Source organism: Anolis carolinensis, chromosome 1, assembly GCF_035594765.1.
Source record: "Anolis carolinensis isolate JA03-04 chromosome 1, rAnoCar3.1.pri, whole genome shotgun sequence".
Taxonomy (NCBI): Eukaryota; Metazoa; Chordata; class Lepidosauria; order Squamata; family Dactyloidae; genus Anolis; species Anolis carolinensis.
In genome coordinates this window covers 201,025,605-201,043,651 of record NC_085841.1, presented here as the reverse complement: position 1 = coordinate 201,043,651, position 18,047 = coordinate 201,025,605, and the positions used below count along the sequence as shown (strand labels likewise).

General features: G+C 39.5%; 1 protein-coding gene across 1 annotated transcript in view; it reads right to left on the bottom strand.

Moving 5' to 3' along the window:
- Positions 1 to 16,848, bottom strand: part of LOC134294081 (uncharacterized) — a 183,698-nt gene extending 166,850 nt beyond the window's left edge. Inside the window, exon 1 of the mRNA XM_062963951.1 lies at positions 15,337 to 16,848. The gene's annotated coding sequence lies outside the window, so the exon portion shown is untranslated. The remainder of the gene's footprint in view (positions 1 to 15,336) is intronic.
- Between the last annotated feature and the right edge of the window lie 1,199 nt (positions 16,849 to 18,047).

Sequence of the window (18,047 nt, the reverse complement as noted above, 5' to 3'; positions counted from 1 at the left end):
GGCCATCTGTCGGGGGTGCTTTGAATGCGATTTCCTGCTTCTTGGCAGGGGGTTGGACTGGATGGCCCATGAGGTCTCTTCCAACTCTACGATTCTATGATTCTATGAATTCCCAGGACTTATGTGGTGAGTTGGGAACTCCTATTTGATACACTCCCCTCTCTGCATGGGAAAGGCACAACATAGCAGCAAGTGTGTGGTATGCCTTGTGTCTTCAATTTGTTTAAAGTTATTTCAGCCTGTGTTTTAATTAAGTTGTGATATATATATAATATATCCTATTGCCCCTGGTGGTGGCTCAGTGTGTTAAAGCGCTGAGCTGCTGAACTTGCAGACCGAAAGGTCCCAGGTTCAAATCCCGGGAGCGAAATGAGCGCCTGCTGTTAGCCCCAGCTCCTGCCAACCTAGCAGTTCAAAAACATGCAAATGTGAGTAGATAAATAGGTACTGCTCCGGCAGGAAGGTAATGGCGCTCTATGCAGTCAAGCCAACCACATGACCTTGGAGGTGTCTATGGACAACGCCGGCTCTTTGGCTTAGAAATGGAGATGAGCACCAACCCCCAGAGTCGGTCACGACTGGACTTAACATCAGGGGAAACCTTTACCTATATATATATATATATATATATATATATATATATATATATCCTGTTGCATTAATAACAACTTAATATCATACATGTGTTTTGAAAGCCCCCTCCCATGGATGTTTTTCGGAGGGACATATAAGTCTGATAAATGTCTTTTCTTACTCTTGCTGTTCAACTTGACTAATAAAGATAGTTGTGAATGTTATTCAGTTTGTTTTGGGTAATAATCTTCCCAAACCTGCAAATTTATACACAAAAATTGACAGATAGAATTCGAGATAAAGAAATTAGCATGAGAGATAGAAACTGTTCAGATCCATGCTTTCAGACATCAGTGTCCTGGACTCAATGTGTCAAGTTTGGCTATTGTTTATTCATCTTATAGTTTCATTTTTCTATCATTCTGAGGCTATGTGAATATATCAGCTGGAAACTTGCAGTGATGGAATAATATATTCCTAATGAGAAACTGCCTTACAAACCTTTTTCCTGATGACTCACCCTTTACAAGCTCTTATCCAATTTGAAGTGCAACCCAAATGTTTTAATTGGGTTACTCACAGACAGTCCTAATTCATGAGATTACTGCCTATAATGGGAGAGTATATATCCTGCACAGAAACAAGAGCATGGCAGGTGTTTGCTGAACGCACATACTGTAGTCTTAAGGAAGGGCCATTATCCAGTGGCAGGGTTCATGCTTTACATGAAGAGGGTCCCATATTGAGTCCAAGGCATCTTGGGTGGCCTTTGTCTATCATTCTCAACAGTACAGATTCAGATGAACCAAAGATCTATTTAAAATTCAGGGCTGTATTTGTTTATATGGAAATGGTTTTGACAACATGAAAATGAATACCACTGGAGGATTTCAGACCTTGTGAATTCAAATTTTATCAGATGATGCTATTTGCTTGACCAGGTATAGTGGCAACCTACCAGTATGATGATCTTCACAACTGCACTTTCTAACTACCTCATCTGAGGAGCCTTATCACCATGGTGAAAGAAGAAAGTGCAAAAGCTGGGTTGCAGTTAAACGTCAAGAAAACCAAGATCATGGCAACTACACCTATTGATAACTGGCAAATAGAGGGAGAAAACGTGGAGGCAGTGACAGACTTTATATTTCTAGGCACGAAGATCACTGCAGATGCAGACTGAAGCCAGGAAATCAGAAGACGTTTACTCCTTGGGAGGAGAGCAATGGCCAACCTTGACAAAACAGTGAAGAGCAGAGACATCACACTGGCAACGAAGGTCTGCATAGTCAAAGCAATGGTATTCCCCATAGTAACCTATGGATGCAAGAGCTGGGCCATATGGAAGGCTGAGCGAAGGAAGATAGGTGCTTTCCAACTCTGGTGTTGGAAGAAAATCCTGAGAGTGCCTTGGACCGCAAGAAGATCCAACCAGTCCATCCTCCAGGAAATAATGCCCGGCTGCTCACTGGAGGGAAGGATATTAGAGGCAAAGCTGAAGTATTTTGGCCACATCATGAGGAGACAGGAAAGCTTGGAAAAGATCACGATGCTGGGGAAAATGGAAGGAAAAAGGAAGAGAGGCCGACCAAGGGCAAGATGGATGGACGGTATTCTTGAAGAGACTGGGTTGACCTTGAAGGAACTGGGGGCAGTGATGGCCGACAGGGAGCTCTGGCGTGGACTGGTCCATGAGGTTATGAAGAGTCGGAGACGACTAAACGGCTGAGCAGCAGCAGCAACTACCTCATCATATGGGCCACCAGAATCTCTACGCACTGTGGCAAATCCAGCAACTATCATCAGGGGGCAAGGGCAGCTGTTGCCCCACACCCCGCATTGGCGGGCTCAACAGGAAACTGATCCCATGGTGGGAAGCGTTGACCATGCGGCTTCTGTCGATTGCTTCCTGCTCAACACAGGAAGCCTTCAATTTTGCCGCCATGGTGGCATATGCCAGCTTTGCCCTAGATTACCAATGGAGCCCCACTGGAAGTTCCTCTGCATCATCAGATGGATCATCAAGGGCTCAACCATCATATACCGCTGGAAACGGCCCCATCTGATGAGGGTGTAAACATTACAAAACTGTGATGCTTCAATTATCTAAGATCTAAGATCACACAGTGCATGTCTGGTATAACTTTATCCTCCCACAATTCTGCTGCTCCTGTTTTTTTTCAATTATGTTAAAGAATTTAGTTAAAATGTTTTTTTTAAAAAAAAAACTTTTAAAATGTATATATTATAAGAAGAGAGGAGAACAATCCCTTCTCCTGAGGTCACTTGTGCTAGCATGCTAGCACAATGGATCCTAGTTCATTGCAACAAGGTAAGTTCCAGAATTGTGGCACTATTTGGGATCATGGGTTTTACTCATTAATAGCAAGGCATAGGTTAATCATGGGGAAATGACAGGTTGGTAGCACATTGCTTATGGCATCATGTAATAGGAACCATCACGGAAGGTGACAGCCCTGCTTCTATGCGGGTTAGTTACCTCCATGCAATAAAGTACATAGCATGTGGAATAAACGATCTTTATTTTATGGATTAACTAGCTGTGCCCAGCAACGCATTGCTGTGGCAAAGTTGGTGGTATGGGAAATAAAGTATTGAGGAATTGGTGGTAGTTGGTATATGTTATTTCCTAAAGCTTGTGAATATAGACTATTTCTGGTTGTTCTTTTCTTTTCTTTTCTTTTTGTCTGTTGGAGGCAAGTAAGAATGCTGCAATTAGCCAGAATGATTAGCATGTAGTGGCCTTTCAGCTTCAAAGCCTGGCTGCTTCCTCCTTGAGGGAATTTTTTTACTGAGAGGTGTTAGCTGACTTTGATTGTTTCATGTCTGAAATTCTCCTGTTTTCAGAGTGTTGTTCTTTATTTACTGTTCTGACTTTATAGTTTTTTTAATACTTGGAACCAGAGTATGTTCATTTTCATGGTTCACAGCAACACAACAACAGCAACAACAACAACAACAACAACAACAAACAAAAATAATGACTCTGATAATACACCCTACTTCTTTCCCTCCTCAACTTCCTCCCTGGGGGAATCCTTTGTTGGGAAGTGTTAACTGGTCCTGATTGTTTCCTGTCTGAATTCCCCTGTTTTCAGAGTGTTGTACTTTATTTACTGTCCTGATTTTAGAAATTGTATTGTTCTGTTTTATTATACACAGTAATTTTTATATACTATATTTATAATCTTATGTTATTTGCTTTGAACTGAATTATATGAGGCCCCTTCTACACAACTTTATAAAATCCGCATTGAACTGGATTATATGGCAGTGTGGACTCAAGATAATCCAGTTGAAAGCAGATACTGTGGATTATCTGCCTTGGCATTCTGGGTTATATAGCTATGTGGCTGAGGGGGTTGCTAGGACACAAGTGAGCGAGGCCTAAAGGGGGTGGGGCCTACCCTTCTGACTGGCAGCCAGGGGGTGAACAGCTCTTCCTCCTCCTCTTCTGTAATTTGGACTTTATTTTTCTAGGTTTTTATTAAAAGGCATAGATTGGATGACTATGTCTTTTGTGGCCAAATTTGGTGTGATTTGGTTCAGTGGTTTTGTTTTTTACTCCATGGGGAAAATGCACATTACATTTTCATATATATGGATATCTGGGTGAGAACTTAACTATCCTCTGCATTTGAGAGAACACCTATTCAAATGCATATTTGGGGAGGAAATACACTATGTATGCATATTAAAATATATGTTTCACAAGAGATTTTAAAAATACAATTTAACGAAGAAGTAGAACAGAACAAATGGAAGCCATTAAGGCAAAGGTAATATGGTCAGGAAATAGATTTCTTCAACCCACATCCTTTGGAAGAAAACTTTGACTGAGGTTTTGTGCATGACTGAAGACAACCTACAGGCAGTCCAAGTCATGCTACAAGCCTCTTTTTACAAAAAATGTGACCATAATTATTTGAATGCTTTCCCATCTCACTTGATTTAGAAAGCCCTGAAGAGTGTTTCTCAACTCAACTGTGTTTATCTTGACAAAGAGATGTGAAAAATGAGATTCACTAAACCTTTGCAGCTGGTTTTCTATTGGAAACCGCTGTTGCATTTTGTAGTTGACACGGCCTCTGAGCTAATATTAAGGGTTGGAAGGAAATCTGCCTCTAAATAGTTCCCAGAGAATAAATCGATCCATTCATTTGGGATAAATATTGGGGGTTTTTTTTACAGATTATGTCGTTGTCTGGAACCATCTATGTCCATATATGAGGGCTGACATTTTTCCACATTAAAAAAATGTGTTCACCACTAGCAATGTTAGTCAAGAAGCTTTTGACTTCATTGGCTTCACACTGCCAGAGATAATTATGTCTTTTTGATAGTTCTTACAACTTGTTTAATGTTTCAATTATACTTTCTAGGTAACTTTGGGCAAATTATGCTCTCATAGGTTTAGTGGAGGACAACTGCAAATTTCTAAATAAGTGCAGAAGTGAGGTTTCAAATCCTGGTCTCCTGAGCTGTAGTCTAATGTTCAAACTGCCACACCATGCTGCTCTCCCATAAGTTGGAGTCAACTCAAAATTGCATAACAACAAGTCTTATGTTATGCAACAAAATTGCATAACAACATTGATTGTATAAAAATGTAGGGCTAAATGGACTTGACTCCTTGGAACATTCATGAGATAGGATTCAGCTGTACTTAGGATAGATGTACTGAGAGTTTTACTAAATTCAGTGGGTCCACTCTAACCATGATTACCTCCAGCCCCTTTCCTTCTTCTTGGTCATGCAAGCACTTCTGCTGATGTCAACATGATTCTCATGGAGCTCTGTGGGTGTCTGGCAGTGGCAACAGCAGCCCGTTTTGTTCCCTTTTCCCTGTAGTAATGAGGAAACAGTGACAATGCCCTGTATGAACAATGGGCTAGTCTAAATCAGATATTATTTTGCTATCCACACTGTGCCAAAGCTGTGGTGTTACTCTGGAGTATCAGTCAAAGTCTGGAACATCCATATTTTTTCTTAGCATGAGGCTAAACCCAATTAACCCAGTTTACCCAGTGATACTGTAATGCAGGAACATTACAGGAACAAAAAGAGTAAAATGCACTATGAGTATGGTTAATTAGACCTATGTAGACAAGTCTTGTATTCCACAAGTCTGAGGTTCACATTTATTTGGGAGAAGATCTGGATGAATAAGAAGAGAAGACAGCAGTCAGTCTTTGTGGTTATGAAGTGCTATGGCTACAGTGTGTCAACCTTTCAGGAGTGGAAAGAGGTTGATTTTGTTCTTTGTTGGTAGCATTACTGATCCAATGACACTGCATTTGGGATTCAGAGAAAATCAGAATAAGGATGCAAATGTTTTTGGCATGCTGAAACATATCCATCAGTTTGCCAAATCTCAAGGTCCACTTAAACTTAACAAAGAAAAGAAAACACTTATATAGTCCAGAAGAAAGTACAGTAGAGTCTCGCTTATCCAACGTAAACAGGCCAGCAGAACGTTGGATAAGCGAATATGTTGGATAATAAGGAGAGATTAAGGAAAAGCCTATTAAACATTAAATTAGGTTATGATTTTACAAATTAAGCACCAAAACATAATAATAATAATAATAATAATAATAATAATAATAATAATAATAATAATCTTTATACCCCGCCACCATCTCCCCAATGGGGACTCGGGGCGGCTTACATGGGGCCATGCCCAGAACAATACAATATAACAAATATAATAGAACAACAAATCATAGCACATTAAACAACACAATAAAAGAAAATATACACTACATTAAACAAGATCAGAAGAACAGTAAAACCAAGGGCGGGCCACATGAACACTAGATTAAAACTCGAGGTGAGAAAGGAAGTAGGAGTAAAAACCACAGAGGACAGGGTGAAAAAGTGGCGGTGCAATCTGGAGGACAAATATTGAAGGAGAGCAGCAAAAGGGATGTATGTAGTGATTACTCTCCAAAGGCAGAATAAGGATGCAAAAACATCATGCTATACAACAAATTTGACAGAAAAAGTAGTTCAATACACAGTAATGCTATGTAGTAATTACTATGTTTATGAATTTAGCACCAAAATATCACGATGTATTGAAAACATTGACTACAAAAATGCATTGGATAATCCAGAACGTTGGATAAGCGAGTATTGGATAAGTGAGATTCTACTGTACCATTCCTCTAAGGAAAGAAAATGCAGTGAAGGTAAGAAACCCAATCCTCCCAAATATATATGCTTCTTTTAGCTTTGTTCTTTGGTCATATTCATTCCCTCTAAATGACAAAATTTTGAAATGCTGCCTTTAAAAAAAAGGCATAAGCAGATCATATGTGCCAAGCTGCTGGTTTTCCAAGGATAATAATTTTTTTAGATGGAAAGAACATGGAAATAGCCCAATTTGTGATGTTTGACTATCAGATCCTTACTTCACCACCACCTTCCCAGGCCTGTCCAGCTGAGATTAGATGAACACATAGTACATTTCTTGGTTTGAGGTGAAGAAATATTCTTCATAAAGATGTGCTGAAAAGTAGGCTTTCCAAGACTAATATGCAAAAAAAGACAAGGCAGGATTTGAGATCAGCTGCAGCCATGGATTTTATGAATGGCTTACTATAAAGCCAGTTAAATGGCAACGGCAGTCAAAATATGAGCTCTGTATTGTTCCTGTTCCAAGATCACAGATGGGTAATTCACTAGGAAAAAATTCTGCAGCCAGGGTTTCAGGCAGCCTTACTTACCTTGGACCAGTTCCTTTATCACTAGATTGGCAGAGGTAGGAATCACCCTTTTCTGTAATTATACATAGACTTATTTGGACACACACAAACTCATAGATCCACAATTATACATATTTATATGTTCGCCCACCCAGATATATCATACTGTCTTTGCTGTAAAAACAGAAGCAAGGAGTCACGTTTAAAACTTATGTGTATGTTCATGTTTTAGGGTGTGTGAAACTCTGTCTATTGCATTTACACCTTGGAAAGGTGACTTAGGGGACCACGATGTCACTGGCCATGCTTGAAGACTGTAGTTTAGAAAAGCTAACTTTTCCAAGATTTGATCTCATTCTTATGTTTCTGAAACCATCCGCAGCATTCTTTTTCTCTTCTGTTTCTTTCTACCATTTTGCAGTGCTTTTCTCACATGGGATGAAAAAAACGTGCATATTTTCTATCATTGTCCCACATCCATACTATATTGTCTTTTCTTGTGTTTGTCTAATACAGTGATGGCCAACGTATGACACATGTGTCAGCACTGACACGCCTGTCATTTTTGCTGACACACTGCTGCCTACAGATTAATTGGATGACTATGTTTTTTGTGGCCAAATTTGGTGGGATTTGGTCCAGTGGTTTTGTTGTTTACTCCATGGGAATTATGTACTCTATATATATGTATATGTATATGTATATGTATATATATATATATATATATATATATATATATATATATTCATTATATTATTATTCTATTATTATTGTAGTATATTATCATATTATTACTATTATGTTATTCATTATTGATGACTACATTGAAACTAGAATAGAGAGAAATCAGCGTGGAAACTGCAAGAGGTACTATAGATCGTTGTACATGGAAATAAGAGTAGTAAATAGCTTTTTATTTATTAAATACAGTTATATATTACTATTATACATTTTTGTTATTTAAACTATACATATTGCGAAATTATGGTGTTTTTTCTCGAAGTGACACACCACCCAAGTCATGCTAGGTTTTTGGTGAATTTTGACACACCAAGCGCAAAAGCTTGCCCATCATTGGTCTAATATGTGCCCCATTATACAGTAGAGTCTCACTTATCCAACACTCGCTTATCCAACGTTCTGTATTATCCAACACATTTTTGTAGTCAATGTTTTCAATACATCATGATATTTTGGTGCTAAATTCGTAAATACAGTAATTACTACATAGCATTACTGCGTATTGAACTACTTTTTCTGTCAAATTTGTTGTATAACATGATGTTTTGGTGCTTAATTTGTAAAATCATAACCTAATTTGATGTTGAATAGGCTTTTCCTTAATGCCCCCTTATTATCCAACATATTCACTTATCCAACATTCTGCTGGCCCATTTATGTTGGATAAGTGAGACTCTACTGTATGTATTTTTCCATCAACTCAAGAATGTCCATGGCCATTTTCCAAATATCCAATATTTCCAGCCATGCACATTACTGATATTCACAAATGGGTTTTGCTTACTTCTAAAACTCATCACAGGCTTCGACAATGTATGGATCTGCATTACATCATTGCCAGATTGTTGGGAAGCTTGAAATGCAGAAATTACAGAAAGGGAAACCAAACCAATCTCTTTGTCATCTCTGTCTTTCTTGAAGTTAGGGAGCAAATAAAAATCTAGTCCTCTTAACATCAAACCCCACGCTTACAAACATTGAACAGAGACCACCAGCTTATAAATGCCGCCATGAAATGTTTCCTGATGTTAACTTCAAGCTATCTGGAATTAAATACTTAATAAAGACTGGGATGCAATCATTTGTAATTACATCCATTTAGCATCATTTTGAAGCCATTGAGCTGTAATTGGAGTTCTGTTGCTCTAGTGCAATACGAGGGGGGAAATGGAGGCATGGCTTCAAAATAATAACCCACAGGCATAATTGTGCCAAAACATTCATATTGTGTTAATATATCGCAATCTGGCATGATGACATGCACCTCCCATTGCCAATCAGCCTACTTCCCATGATTAACCTGTCCACCATGATTGAAGGACAAAATCTGTCAATAGCTGTTGAATCTCACCATATTTATGTCACCTATCTTATGCAATGTTTTTATTCCACTCCTGTGCCAACATACTAGCAGTAAAGAGACATTAGGGTCTCTATTCCACACTATTCTGGAGTTGTTTATTTTATAATGGTAATATTTACCTTTTCTTAATTAACTACTGCTGGAACTGCACAATTGCTTTATAATAAAAAAAAATTATGGAGCAGTGGAAGTGCGGGGAAGGGTATGTGGAAGTCCAATCGCAGAACCATGGATTAGAGAATTGGAACAATTGTGCACATAGAGAGAGATGCAGTATGCAATCTCATCCCTGGCATTGGTAATAATGGCACAGATGCCACAGACTAGCAGCTTTGTGTGATAAAGTTCCATGTGTTTTCATTCTCAACTTTGCTGGAAAAGTTTTTGAGATGCTTGGCTCCTTCACCTATGGTCTCCAGATACGAAACAAGCCCCATCACTATGACAACGAGGTGCTTCTGCCATCCATAAAAATAAAGAAAAGGCTAGCTATTAGTTTTCAGTGATAACATCTGATGCTTAACTGCCACGCACAGAGCTGGCAGCGTCAATCCTTGTGACAATAGACACTTCTTCTTGGCCAAACAAAGGAAAGCGGGACCTGCTCAAATTGACTGAGATGGAGACAATCATAAATTGTTAGCATTAACCAATTTTCCTGCTATAAACAATCGAACTCTGCCAAGCACATCACCCAGCTTCTCTCTCCCACAAAAGAAGCAAAATGACCCTTCTGCTCTCTTATCTAGAAGAACACATGCTTGCTAATTTGTAAATTTGGATTTTCTTTGGAATCGTTTCAGCTAGATGCCTGTCTGGTAAAATTGGAATGGGCATCCTTGTTCATTGCTGGAAAGTATAACTGTTTTGCAGAAATAGCTATTTTTACCATTTTAAAGTCAGTAGCACTTAACATTTGAGTCCTGTAAGTCTCATATAGGAATTAGAAATAACAATTCATTGCACGCATGAGTCCATTTTTTCCCTAACAGCTATTCTCTTTTGTCTGTCTCTTGTCGGAAAAATATGAGCAGAAGTTGGTCCAATAATGATGTCATCTTATCTATTGTGGCATCTCTAATTGACTGGAAATAGACAGCTGTTTACTAAATGACAATGTATCATTGCATGTGTATATTGACACTGGCAAAGCTGGTTCTCTATCATTTCCCCAAGGGAAAAGGCATAATTCCTGGCATCCACAGATTTCTGTGCTCATGAACTGGTAATGTAAAATTCCCATCAGCATATTCGTAAACTTAATTCTCAAATGCTTGCATACAAAAAATGGTATGTGAAATCAATATTTCTCCCTATATTTTTAGGAAAGCAATATGGTACTGATGCTGATGAGATGTAAAAGCGGCTTAAAAGTTGAAATTGCACCCACTTCTATCATAAATTTGTAATTACACTTGGTCCTCTACTTTCATGGGAGTTAAAGATGCAGGACTTCTATGGACATGGGAAAAATGTGAACTAAAAATATTTTTTTTTACTTGAGAGAACACCTCTCAAGGAATCTCTAGTGTTCCAGATGATTTTATAGTCTACTTCTAGCAGAATCATGCTGAAGGATTTAAAGATTCCTCGAAAGTACTTATTAATCAAAGCTGTGAATAATCAAGTCCACAAAAATTAAACCCACAAATATGGAAGGCCAACTGTAGTTTATTAATGCTTTGGCCATACAAAACAAATGAATATGCTAAAAAATAAAGATATACAGCATATGTTTTTGGATTTACTATGTTCACACTTTATTTGATATGGTATGTTCTGCAAACATATTTACCAGGGTGATACCAATCTAGTGCAGGTAAAGAGCGGCCATTTCTGCCTACTTTTGTCATGAGTTTAAGGCAGCAAGTTTCCTATCCAATTCCCATTAACAATTTCATAGAATCATAGAATCATAGAATAGTAGAGTTGGAAGAGACCTCATGGGCCATCCAGTCCAACCCCCTGCTAAGAAGCAGGAAATCGCATTCAAAGCACCCCTGACAGATGGCCATCCAGCCTCTGCTTAAAAGTCTCCAAAGAAGGAGCCTCCACCACGGCCCGGGGGAGAGAGTTCCACTGTCGAACAGCTCTCACAGTGAGGAAGTTCTTCCTGATGTTCAGGTGGAATCTCCTTTCCTGTAGTTTGAAGCCATTGTTCCGTGTCCTAGTCTGCAGGGCAGCAGAAAACAGGCTTGCTCCCTCCTCCCTGTGACTTCCCCTCACATATTTGTACATGGCTATCATGTCTCCTCTTAGCCTTCTCTTCTGCAGGCTAAACATGCCCAGTTCTTTAAGCCTCTCCTCATAGGGCTTGTTCTCCAGACCCCTAATCGTTTTAGTCGCCCTCCTCTGGACGCTTTCCAGCTTGTCAACATCTCCCTTCAACTGCGGTGCCCAAAATTGGACACAGTATTCCAGGTGTGGTCTGACCAAGGCAGAATAGAGGGGGAGCATGACTTCCCTGGATCTAGACGCTATTCCCCTATTGATGCAGGCCAGAATCCCGTTGGCTTTTTTAGCTGCTGCATCACATTGTTGGCTCATGTTTAACTTGTTTTTTGCACACACTGCTGTCAAGCCAGGCGTCCCCCATTCTGTATCTTTGATTTCCATTTTTTCTGCCGAAGTGAAGTACAGTAGACTCTCACTTATCCAACACTCGCTTATCCAATGTTCTGGATTATCCAACGCATTTTTGTAGTCAATGTTTTCAATATATCGTGATATTTTGGTGCTAAATTCATAAATACAGTAATTACTACATAGCATTACTACGTATTGAACTACTTTTTCTGCCAAATTTGTTGTCTAACATGATGTTTTGGTGCTTCATTTCTAAAATCATTACCTAATTTGATGTTTAATAGGCTTTTCCTTAATCTCTCCTTATTATCCAACATATTCGCTTATCCAACATTCTGCCGGCCCATTTATGTTGGATAAGTGGGACTCTACTGTATCTTGCATTTGTCCCTGTTGAACTTCATTTTGTTAGTTTCGGCCCATCTCTCTAGTCTGTCAAGATCATTTTGAATTCTGCTCCTGTCTTCTGGAGTGTTAGCTATCCCTCCCAGTTTGGTGTCGTCTGCAAACTTGATGATCGTGCCTTCTAACCCTTCGTCTAAGTCGTTAATAAAGATGTTGAACAGAACCGGGCCCAGGACGGAGCCCTGCGGCACTCCACTTGTCACTTCTTTCCATGATGAAGATGATGCATTGGTGAGCACCCTTTGGGTTCGTTCGCTTAGCCAATTACAGATCCACCTAACCGTAGTTTTGTCTAGCCCACATTTTACTAGTTTGTTTGCCAGAAGGTCGTGGGGGACTTTGTCAAAGGCCTTACTGAAATCCAGGTACGCTACATCCACAGCATTCCCTGTATCGACCCAACTCGTAACTCTATCGAAAAAAGAGATCAGATTCGTCTGGCATGACTTGTTTTTGATAAATCCGTGTTGACTATTAGCAATGACTGCATTTGTTTCTAAGTGTTCGCAGACCACTTCCTTAATTATCTTTTCCAGAATCTTGCCTGGTATCGATGTGAGGCTGACCGGACGGTAATTGTTTGGGTCGTTCTTTTTTCCCTTCTTGAAGATAGGGACCACATTCGCCCTCCTCCAATCTGCTGGGACTTCTCCCGTTCTCCAAGAACTCTCGAAGATAATTGCCAGTGGTTCTGAAATAACTTCCGCTAGTTCCTTCAATACTCTTGGATGTAGCTGATCTGGCCCTGGGGACTTGAATTCGTTTAGAGTGGCCAGGTGTTCCTGGACAACTTGTTTCCCTATTTGGGGCTGGATTTCCCCCAATCCTTCGTCCATTCCATGTTGCTGAGGTTGAAGATGGCTTTCTTTTTGTGAGAAGACCGAGGCAAAGAAGGCATTAAGCAGTTCTGCCTTTTCCCTATCCCCTGTCGCCATCACCCCATCTTCTCCTTGCAGTGGCCCTATCGCCTCCTTTTTCTTCCTTTTTCTACCAACGTAAGCAAAAAAGCCTTTTTTGTTGTTTTTTATGTCCCTGGCAAGCCTGTATGTATAGGAGGAGATCTCCCCAAGTCAGAAACATCCACAATATTTAACAGATGAGGCCAGGCTCTCAGATCCAGCACCATCGTCAAACCAGAATGGATTGCCCATGACAAGGTACTCTGGAATTCCCTTTAACCAAATGCTTCATAATTATTTATTTATTTACAACATTTATACCCCGCCCTTCTCACCCGAGGGGACTCAGGGCGTTTGTTAAATTGTTGGACTCAGGAAACGATAATGTGTTCCATGTCACTTGCACAAAGACAAAGTTCAGGCAGTGTCATAGATTTTGCCATGTTTCTATGACAGAACCAATTAGGAAATTACATTTATCACCCAGGAACAGAAATCATAGTACACCATCAAATCATTCCTGACAGATGGCCATCAGCCTCTGAATAAGGAAATCAGTTCCTGATTTGAAAGTGCTATTTCCTGTTTCATTGGCTTTTCTGGGGCTGAGAGTGTGTGACTTGCCCAAGTGGGTGGCTGAGTGGGGAATCAAGCCACAATCGGAGTCCAACACTCAAACCTCTCCCTCCCTCCCTCTCCCTCCCTCTCTCTCTAAACTTCTCATACCTTCCAAGAATTCACATATCGTATGAAAGTTTGGTCAAGATAGTCAGAGGAGGGCAACTAAAATGATCTAGGGTCTGGAGAACAAGCCCTATGATGAGCGGCTTAAAGAACTGGGCATGTTTAGCCTGCGAAAAGAAGGCTGAGAGGAGACATGATGTATAAATATGTGAGGGGAAGTCATAAGGAGGAGGGAGCAAGCTTGTTTTCTGCTGCCCTGCAGACTAGGACACAATGAAATAATGGCTTCAAACTACAGGAAAGGAGATTTCACCTGAACATTAGGAAGAACTTCCTCACTGTGAGCTGTTCAGCTGTGGAACTCTCTGCCGCGGAGTGTGGTGGAGGCTCCTTCTTTGGAGGCTTTTAAGCAGAGACTGGATGGCCATCTGTTGGGGGTGCTTTGAATGCGATTTCCTGCTTCTTGGCAGAATGGGGTTGAACTGGATGGCCCACGAGGTCTCTTCCAACTCTACTGTTCAATGACTCTATGATTCTAAGTGAGGACAAAAGGGGGTGGGGAATGTTAAGAAGAGAGAGGGCCTGAGACATCTGGGAATTGTAGTTTTAAAGTGGGCATAGTACTATTGGAGAAACGTCTGCTTCAGCCCAATGCTTTTATAAATGGTGATAATTCAGAGGCTTTGTTCTCCTGCTTTTTGAAAGCTATTGTGATGAAATTTGCCAGAATGGAAGCAAAAATTAACCACTCTTTGCCTATCAAGTTTCATAACCCATCCACTGATTTTTGGGGAATTTTGAAACAACTTTTTTAAAAATCCTAGCAGAACAATGACCTCGCCTCTCCCTCCCTCTTCCTTCCGCCCTGACTGGCTGAGAGGCATGCCAACATGGCTTCTCCTCTCAGAGGGGCTACAGCTACATCCAAAGACATCAGAAACAGACAAAAAAAAGGTACTTTTAGATTCAAATTCGTAATATTTGGAAGGCAGTGAGCAGATGTTTCAAAAATCACTTCAAAAGTGCTTTCGAACCGAATTTTAAACAAATTTAATGGACTAACGAAAAATTTGCTCAACCCTATTATCTACATAACATACTCTGGTTATGTACAGCCTGGCCCCAAACACTCTCTCTATAGAGGGGCATTAAAATATTTATCTACTGCTGAGCATTTGCCAAGATGTGACTGGCTAATTTTTTAAAATAAGAATTATTGCAGTTAGATAAACACAAATCAACAGTGTGAGGTAGCAGTCAATAAAGCTAATGTAACAATAAAGCCAATATAATTCTAGCTTGCATTAGCACAAGTAAACTATCTAGAATAGATCAAGAAAAGTAGTAGTACAACCTTATTCTGCTTCAGTCAGACCTAGCCAATACTGAGTCCAGTTTGGGCACCACGATGTTAGAAGAAACATGTTGAGAAGAGGGCAACGAAGATTCTGAAAATTAAATCAATGAATAATAACTTGGACATGCTTAGTTTGGGAAAGAGAAGACAGGGAAGTGACACAAACATCTTTAAATATCTGAGACATGTCATGTAGAAAGTAGAAGCAGTTTGTTTTCTGCTATTCTAAAGACAGTAAATTCGCACCTTCTGGCCCCTTCCAAGTCTATGGTTCTGTTATTCTAGGTGTTGCTCTGATTTGCTTTCAGAACTTGAAAAAATTCTCTGTTTTGGACTGCGATGGCAAGAAGTTGCCAGCAAGACTAAGCCAATATTTCTTTCAAATTTTGAGAAATAATAGTGCATATTACAACTGAATTAATACATAATTCAGTGCCTATCCCCACTGGCTTTTGGATTTGTCCTGGCTACTTTGACATCTGACACAAGAAGTTAATGGGCCCATCTGTATTCCCTTCTCAGTCTTGCTCTTTGATTATACTCTCTTCCATGATACTCCCTTACTTTCATGTCAAGCCATTCTCCTTTGCTACCTAGGTTCGACCTGTTTCTTCCTAGCTTTTATCTAGGCTAGGAAGGAGGAAGAAAGAGGGGAAAAGGTATCTTGAGCTGCCAATAGTTAATTTTAGAGGATGCCAGGCATTTTGACCTCACAGGTTCACAAATAGATTGAAGTCTCATTTGTTCAGGGCACAATTTTCAAAGCAAAAGTTAGAAGCAACAACCTATTTTGCCTCCTGGGATTGGAAGGCTAAAAAAAACAATGGCAAAGTGTGTCAGAGAATGACCTGTGTTTCATTAGCAGCCTCTTCTAGACTTCCACGGCTATGGATCAAAGCCTCAATGAGATTTTCCCTTGTGTCCTCCCCCTCCCACACAAGCATGCATTGGAGGAGTCTCTCAGTAGTAAAGTTTTCTCAGCTTAAAACCCCGTTTTGTCAGAGAAATTCCTAAAATGAATGGTCTAAAGGATTCATGGAAGTAACTTTGGTGTTTAATCATGACCTAAACTCACCAGGACAAGAGGGACTATATTCTGTTTTGATAGCATGAACTGCCAATGGGCACATCTGTGAATTGGTTGTTGTTTCCAGAGTATTTATATAATTGATTGGAGAATCTGTACAAAATGCAGTGTAATGCTTAGTGTGTTTGATTTATCTATATCAGTGGTTCCCAACCGATGAGCCATGGCCCACAAATAAAAATCCAACCAGTGAACCTCCTTCCTCTTTCTTTTATTTTATTTCTGCTCCTTTCTGCAGAACTGACCATTGCATTGGATAGGCCACATCAGCTTTAGATTATTAAATATGGTTTTCTGTGGGCAAGCAGATGGCGACTATTGGATAGCATATGTTCTGTATCAGAAACTAGAGCTGATGTGGTCTATCCAATAACCAAACCGAATCTAAAGTTGACCAAAAACCAATTTGTAACCTTTTATGTACTAATGTTGGAGAGTGGTCTTGGTCAAAGTGTTCCCTGGTCAAAAGGTCCCCGATAATAATAATAATAATAATAATAATAATAATTATTATTATTATTATTATTATTATTATTATTATTATTATTATTATTTTATTTTTGTACCCCGCCACCATCTCCCCAGAGGGACTCGGGGCGGCTTACAGATATAAAACCAACATACAATAATATCCAATACAAAAAGTGGTCCCTAATCAAATAAAGGTTGGGAACCACTGGTGTATATTGAGAATTAATGTAGGTTGATGCTACTTTACCTGACATGGCTCAATGCTATAAAATCATGGGATTTGCCATTTTAAGTTCTTTCACCTTTTCTGCCAAATAATGCTTATGTCTCACCAAACTACATCAGTCGTGATTCTATAGCATTGGAGAAATGACATCTAGTTCTTGTGTCAACTGAGATTTGAACTCCAGCCTTGAGTTGATAAACCAGCCAACTATTCCTTCTCACTCATCTGGATCTATCTCATACAGAACTGGGGAAGAAGAGTATTACACTGTGAGTATTACACTGTGAGCTTATTGGAGGAAAGAAGGAATACATATAACAAATGAAAACATGCATACATATTACACTATAGAAGTTCCAGAGAGATATTTTAATCCATATTTGCCTGAGAATGGGAAAATGGGCCACTGAAATACCTCATTTGCTGGAAATGAATAAGAGATGGAAATGATTCTAAATGTTTGTGTCTTCCATATGCTTTGCTTTCACAGGCACCTATATTGGCTAAATACCTTTTCTTTTGCTCATTTGGGAACAGTAGACATTAAACAGGAACAACTGTTGTTAATTTTAGCCAATTCTTCTTGTGTTTTCTTTGCCAGGTACATAACACCTTTTTTCCTGTTCAATACAAAATGAACATGAGACTTGTCTTGATAGTCACTAAAGACGAGCAATATTGTAGGTGGCAGCATTTATATACAGCAAATCCCTCGGGTCTTTCTCTGAGCTGGGAAAATGACAACCCGAACACAGACTTACCGACAGTCATAAAATCAAAACAATTGCATTGTTCTACAAAACTTTTAAGTGATAATTTGGGTGCTTTAAATATCTATCTTGCAATCGTTTTAGCTGCCTTACCATTTCCCCCTGTGTTCTGTGCATCGAAGAAACCAGTGATGTGTGTTGAATTCAAATGAAT